Source organism: Salvelinus sp. IW2-2015, unplaced genomic scaffold (genome assembly GCF_002910315.2).
Source record: "Salvelinus sp. IW2-2015 unplaced genomic scaffold, ASM291031v2 Un_scaffold2876, whole genome shotgun sequence".
Classification (NCBI taxonomy): domain Eukaryota; kingdom Metazoa; phylum Chordata; class Actinopteri; order Salmoniformes; family Salmonidae; genus Salvelinus; species Salvelinus sp. IW2-2015.
In genome coordinates this window covers 107,376-114,851 of record NW_019944176.1, presented here as the reverse complement: position 1 = coordinate 114,851, position 7,476 = coordinate 107,376, and the positions used below count along the sequence as shown (strand labels likewise).

Sequence of the window (7,476 nt, the reverse complement as noted above, 5' to 3'; positions counted from 1 at the left end):
CCCTGGCCTTAAATTAAGACCAAAAAGCTAATTTTAGTTTTCATACATTTTCCCCCAATATAGCCAATTTTGACTTTGTTGCTGTGGTAACTAGTGGAAACCAACACCATGTCCCGGGCTGGTAAGGGGTGCCACTTGAACAGCGGGAAACATGACCTCACTTCTGTTTTTAGAGGTACCAATACCAAGCGCGGCAGCTATATAAAAGATGATGGATCTCAGCCTCACTCAGAACAGAATTGACACTGACCACTGGAAGTTGAGCCACTGGACTACTTCTCACCACACAGACAGACTAGTTATGGGACTGAAAGGCGTTGAAAAGCTGGTAGGTTGTTTCTCGCGTGTGTCACTATGATTCACTCTGCATCAGTTAGGCACCTAATCGATGATTTCCTCTGGGTTTGGGTTGTCTGGATGTTGTTACTGATAGTATCAGTCTCTGGTTGGTAGGCTTGTGAGACTGAGGAGAGTGTCATTACATTCTGAGAAGTTTGTGAAAGGTTTCTTTCTCGGCTAAAACGGGTATATAAGTCCGAATTGGAATCCAAGTAGTAGTCTCTCTTGACAGCCGTTAGTGCTGAGCAATTAACCGACATTTCAGTAATTTTTCGTTTCAGTTCCATTATTAGAATTCCATTTCGTTCTGTTCTTTTCTGCTAGCTCAATGCACACATTGCATATGTTTTGTTGTTGAGATAAACTGTGCGATGTAGAAGAGAGTTGTAGTTTCCAACAGGCAACATTCAACATAGTGCAGAAAACATGGTAATTAAATACATGTTTTTATTTAACCTTTATTTAACTAGGCAAGTCAGTTAAGAACACATTCTTATTTACATATATAATCCATTGCACGCCTACTTGTRCAGTCTGTGTTTATTTTATGCCTGTAAAGGAGACAGAAGAATGCATGATCAAGAGCAGTTGATTCTCGAGGTATCTCTACCTGAAAATACAAGATCTCAGTGATTGATAGTTGGTATTCAGCAGTCATAGAAGTATGCCTTATTTACTTTGAAGAACTACTAAAATAATGATCTTATCACAAAGAGATGAGATGATGACTTGGAATGAAATAATAAAGTCTTCAAATAAAACACATTTAATATGGTGGTATTTTGGAGGTTTAAAAAGGCTTCTGAAGTTGGTAATTTCCAATTCTCCCTCATGAAAAACGTATCAACCCCTACAGAAATGTCCATTAATTATAATCCACATAATAATGCACATTTCCTGTTGCTGCAGGATTATTTTCCTGCTGTAGCACACTGGCTCTAAATAAGATCCTACAATTAACAGAAAATGATGGTTTTCATTTGGTCCAAAATAATCCATCAGTTGATCACCTAACAGGGTTCACTTTGATTAGTCTCTAAATGAGTTGGACACTGCTCTATTAGCAACATCCATAAGACAGAAACATCTCACAAAGGGAAGGCTTTTGTGTGAATGGCTACCTGACCTCCATTCTGCTTTTTCCTCTCTTGGAATAGAAAGTAGTGCTTAGGAGGATAGTCATCTCATCTCCAATCTGTTTTCTCTCCCAGGTCACTGGTAAGGGGTGTGAGGGGAAGGGGGCAGGTGAGCACCTGTCAGGGGCGTTTTCAAAGAGTCTGTACGAGGCAGCTGTCAACCAGGAGAAACAGGATGCCCGGAGGTCACACAAAGACCTCATCCCAGAGGAGAATGAGAACAACACTCAGGAGGAGATCACAGTTGTCAATCTCAATGTGAGTTTTTATAGCACCTCATATGCTTTGTACTCAAGTTACAACCAACAGACTGCAACGCTCGAACTCCTACTCACCTCTCCAAGCTCTGATTGCTTCCAAGCCATATCATGCTGTTTAAAATGAACCTACGCTACCTTGTTCCTTTTCAGACAGACAAATCGCCCGGGGAAGTTAGACCTGGATGACCTTTTCAACATCTTGAAACTGAGGAAGAGAGGAGGAGAGGAAGGTGCAGAACAAGAAAGAACCTGAGCCAGAGATCATGTACGTCCCACCACTTCCTGCTCACAACCTCTCTCTCCTCATGCTTAAAGTTCCTGACCATAATCAAGAAGAGGGAATTCAATACAAAAAGGCCAACAATAGTATTATTCAAACTCAACACACCTATTAACAACTCAAAGTTGTAAACATCCACTGATCATCATATTTCTGTGAGACACACGATGACACATCTACACATTCGGTTATGATCAGACTTCTCACAGTCTACGCGCCACAACACAATCGGAGAAGAAGCAAACTGTTGCGCAATAGAAAGTGTGCATGTGCAGTTGTAAGAGAATAAAGTACCTGTGCAGGTCTTTGGGAGTGATTGTAGACACACCAACGGTCTGCACAGTTATCAGTGCGTACCCCCTAACATCGCGATCGTTGATTCCATCTTCTGGAGTACGTGATGCACCAACTTCATTGTTGCTCTGCTTATAGACTGCCATCACATCTGGTCGAGTCACTGTTCCACTCATGCGCGATGACAGAGGCTCTACTATTGAGCATGCCAATGAAGAGACTTCTTAACAACCCTAACGAATTAGCAGAAATTACACAGCAGCTGATGAGCCAATATATGGAAGCGGCAGCTGTAGCCTACGCCAAAGTCTCTCAATTAATAGCACCAGATAGAGCACCTTACTACAGACACCATCTAAGACGTAGGGACCGAAACAGATTTCATCACCGAGTCACAGGAAAAGTTATTTAATATGCTCATCGCGCACACGTTAACAGTGCCTTAATTCTGAGTGCCAACATACTACCTAGTCTCTCCAATCGACCAACAGCAGCGAGTACGAAGATCACGATACCAGGTCATGCCTCTGCTCAAAGGTCCACCAATATATCAGCCTAGATCTCATACAACAGCAGCGAGTAGCGGGCAATACGGATACGTTAACACCAGCACTTCTAGGGTGGTCCCTAACATTCTACATCCCATGAATCCTCATCTCTAATAGCACACAGTCAAGCGACATCGATAACGAATGCCACCGATATAGATTGAATCCATAAGTCTTCGCCGTCTACGCGCTGCCAGCAGACAACGTAAACAGCAGACCGCACAGACCAATCTAAGTGAGTCTCAGTCTCTCACAATGCCTCAAAATCCTAGATCTACGTGAACATGCGTACAATGGCCGCAAGGGCACTAATGATAATCCCTACAGATCTTACAGATCGCCAGCCGAACACGCACGACAAGCAGGCAAGACTAGGACCATTATTAGTCACTCGTCCGCTTCAATGCCATAGGACACGTCCAACAGGCAGCAGCAGGGCCTAATGATAATATCCCTACGGATCTTACGATGCAATCAGGACACGTAGACTCCCAGGCAGCCAGGGCCAATAAACCTATCCAGTCATTGTACGATGCCCCTCAACGTACCGGACACGTAACAGGCAGACCGAGTGCTATAACTTGCCCCTAGTCTTACAGATGCCCATCGGAACACAGAACACGCAGATGCAGGACCGAATATATCCTAGTCGCTCAAACTGCCACTAGCACACGTAACAGCAGCCCGACAGGCCATAATTATGCCTAGTCTTACGATTGCCATAGACACTAACACAGCCGAGGAGCCAATATATTCCTAGTCTTACGATGCCATAGACACGTAAACAGGCAGCCAAATGAATGTGCCCTTCTGTCTGCCCTCCCTCTCTTTACAGTTCCTAAGGACAGCGCTCACAAAGCCTCATCTAAGGCCATGTGGAGCTGTGAAGAGACTGCTGGAGGCTGGGGCTTCTATTGAGAAGAAAGATAGAGTAAGTTCTCTCTCTCTCTCTGTTACACTCACTCAGTCACTCATCAGAGCTCTATTGCATACATGGGAAATGGTCGGAATGGATGGAACTGTCATCATCTAACTCTGTGTCCCACTCCCTCCAGTTGGACGCCACAGCAGTACACTGGCCTGCAGGGAGCAGGCCTACCTACTCTGGAGCTGCTGCTCAATGAAGAGGGAGTTCAACTCCAGAGACAAGTACACAGAGACAGAGAGCCCTTAAACTCCATTTGTGATGCCTACATTAGAAAACATATACAGTAATCCTCGTTTATCGCGGGGTTACGTTCGAAAATGACCCGCGATAAGTGAAATCCGCGAAATAGAAATTTTTTTTTTTTTTACAATTAGCAACTATTACATATACAAATACAGTGACTCACGTGTAGGCCGTTTCGTCACATTATGGGTTTAGGAGATGTTCGAAATTACAAGATAATTTGGCCAACTAATGTACATTTGCCAAGCTGTTTTATGTACGTACACATAACGCACGAGACGAAATATAGCACAATTCGTAGCATGTTTGATACAAGAAGCGGAGTGAGTTTTTAGCGAATCAGAATGCAGAGCACAATGCACCAAAAAAAAAAAAAAAATGCATTATGAAAATCGCGAAATAGCGAATCCGCGATAAGTGAACCCGAAGTGGCGAGGATCACTGATAATATACAGAGCAATGTAAAAGAACTTCTACTCAGTCACAGTATATGGATGCTTTTTGGTTCCCCCCCCCCCCTCTGGTTTCTCTCAGCTGCACAGTATAGGGATGCTTTGTGGTCTGACTCCCCTCCCCTCTGGTTTCTCTCAGCTGCACAAGTATAGGATGCTTTGTGTCTGACCCCCCCCCCCTCTGTTTCTCTCAGCTGCACAGTATAGGGGCTTGTTCTGACTTCCCCCTCTCTCTGGTTTCTCTCAGCTGCACAGTATAGGGATGCTTTGTGGTCTGACTTCCCCCTCTCTCTGGTTTCTCTCAGCTGCGCAGCACTCCTCTCCATGTGGCAGTGAGGACGGGACACAATGAATGTGCTGAGCACCTCATCCACTGTGGAGCAGACGTCAACGCTAAAGACAGAGTAAGACATTCAAACCTTAATATGACAAAATACAATCATCTCAGCACGGCTTCAGAAACCCACCATTGCACTTCTTGTAATATGGTTGTGTTGCTATTAACTATGTTTAACCAGGATGGAGACACACCCATGCACGATGCTGTGAGGATAAACCGATTCAAAATTATCAGGCTGCTGATGATGTATGGAGCCAGTCTTAAAACTAAGAACAGTGTAAGTACTCCCTAATCATCCAATTCTCATCTTTTCACATTCATTCAGTATATTCCGGTTGGTATGATTATTAGTGGCTATTGTATGAGCATAGCACCCCCTAGAGTGCATTTGAATATTGACGTTTGATACAGTAAGGTGATCTATTTTACAAATGCTTAGTTCATTTGACTGTTTGTGTTTTTTCCCATGCAGGAAGGCAAGTCCCCTAGTGAGAATCTTCTGGCTTGGCAGAGTGGCGCTAAAAACATCCTGTGTAACGTCAACAATGACAAATCTGTCAAGTAGAGCAATGACTGAGGTCTTGGGGAAATCCACCCAATGACTGAGGTCTTAGGGAAATCCACCCAATGACTGAGGTCTTGGGGAAATCCACCCAATGACTGAGGTCTTGGGGAAATCCACCCAATGACTGAGGTTTTGGGATAATCCACCCAATGACTTAGGTCTTGGGGAAATCCACCCATTCATTCAGATGATCATTAATATGTGATACTGATTGATTTGTTGAATGCTGATATTGCTGGCCAATATTAGGGCTGTAGCTTCCATCCATTTTGATGTTGTGTTTAAGTTGTCAATTGAGATTCTGGGGAGATGTATGTAAGCGTTGGTTAATGAGCAAGACAAATGCAACGGCATGATACAAAGTGACCTGTTTACAGTGCTACAGTATATTTAGTTTGAACATTCAAACGAGTTTTAACCAAAACTAGTTTCTGGTTACATTCACCTGTTTTAACACACAGACAGAAGTGATAACAGTGAGCTGGTAAGGAAAGTTGTTGTTGGTTAAGAGGATGTTTTGAACAGGAAATCGTTTGAGTAATATTTGTGATGTTTTTTAGAAGAGATTCTGGAATGCAAAGCGTCAAGAGACCTCACTGAGTTTTGTATGTATTGGAAAGTTCATCAGTATATTTCGCTTGTTATTTATTGTTCAAGTCAATAAACCAATCTTATGTTTTAAAATACTTTTTTTGTGATCCATTGTAAATTTGTTGTTGTTTGAGTCTCAGTAAATTAACAATGTAGCCTATAGCTTCAAAATATTAAACTGGGTGGTCCTTGCATTCATAGCGCCTCTCAGTGGCGACCCGTCAATCAGGGCATGTTGGGCAGAGCGCCACCTGTTTGGAGCCTGTCACGTATCCTACCTGACATATGCCGACCAAGGATCCTTGTGCGTTGTTGACCAGAGCTCTCTCCATGTCTGTCTGCTCCCTGCCTGCCCTGGTCTGGCTCTCCCATTATTGTACAGGTGCCCTCGACACTTTCTCTCTCCCCGGACCTTTGCTCGTCTACATCATACGTATACATCGCAGACTTTTTTTTTGATCAGCGGTTGAACTATTTGATTAGTGACTTTTAGGGCATTTAACAAACATGATGCTGTTGTTCATTTTGCTGGTGTCTACCCTTGGCTTTTACAATGTTGGCGATACATTTAGAGCCCYTTGCARTGTGAATMAGGAAATATARMATRGWTTCTCCCTCYAGTWTTGTGAGAAACCCCACYCTTGCTCCGGAAATGCACATGAGAACTATGCACATTTCTCCCGAACAATATGGGAGAAATCGGACTCTTGCGCTTACATGTCAGGACTGTTCTCTTGGTACTTAAGCATGTCTCTGGACTTCACACATCTCCTGAAATATGTGGCGTTAWAGACTCTGGTGACTATGGATTCTCGTTCAASTGCTGTCTGTAACTCCAAATGTTGTAACCCTCAATCTAGACTTGCCATTATCTTGCTGCTTCTTTTGTCTGAAAATGTCCAGTCTAATCCAGGTCCTGACATTCTTACCCCTGCCCAATTAAGTAGTCAGAGTGGCCTGTAGTTTTTGCATATGAATGTAAGAAGTCTTCTGCTGAAGCTTGATTTTGTGAATATATGGATAAGAACTGCCGACCCGGATGTATTTATGCTTTCTGAAACCTGGCTTAAAAAATCTATTACAGACAAAAATATTGGCATAAATGGTTACAATGTGTTTTGTACAGATGGTAAATCTAAGGGTGGTGGTGTTGCTGTATACGTAAAAGACAAGTTCTCTGTGGTCGTTCTGACTTCTGTTACTAAACCTAAGCAATTTGAATATCTGTCTTTGAACCTAAACCTTGGCTCATCTTTAAATATTGTTGTATCTGGTTGTTATAGACCTGCATCTGCTGCTGTTGGCTCTCTGGATTGTATTTTCAAATTGTTATAACAGAATGTCAATTCTGAGTTTGTCCTGATGGGTGATCTGAATCAGGACTGGCTAACATCTAGCTCTGATCAACTTAAAATTCTGTGCAATACCTACAATCTCACTCAGATTGTCAACAGTGTAACTAGGTTGAATATAAAATATCCTCTGAAATCCTCTTTGATT

General features: G+C 42.8%; 1 pseudogene; it reads left to right on the top strand.

The window, feature by feature from the left end:
- Positions 1-215: 215 nt before the first annotated feature.
- Positions 216-6,071, top strand: LOC112074925 (ankyrin repeat domain-containing protein 1-like; annotated as a pseudogene).
- Positions 6,072-7,476: the final 1,405 nt, after the last annotated feature.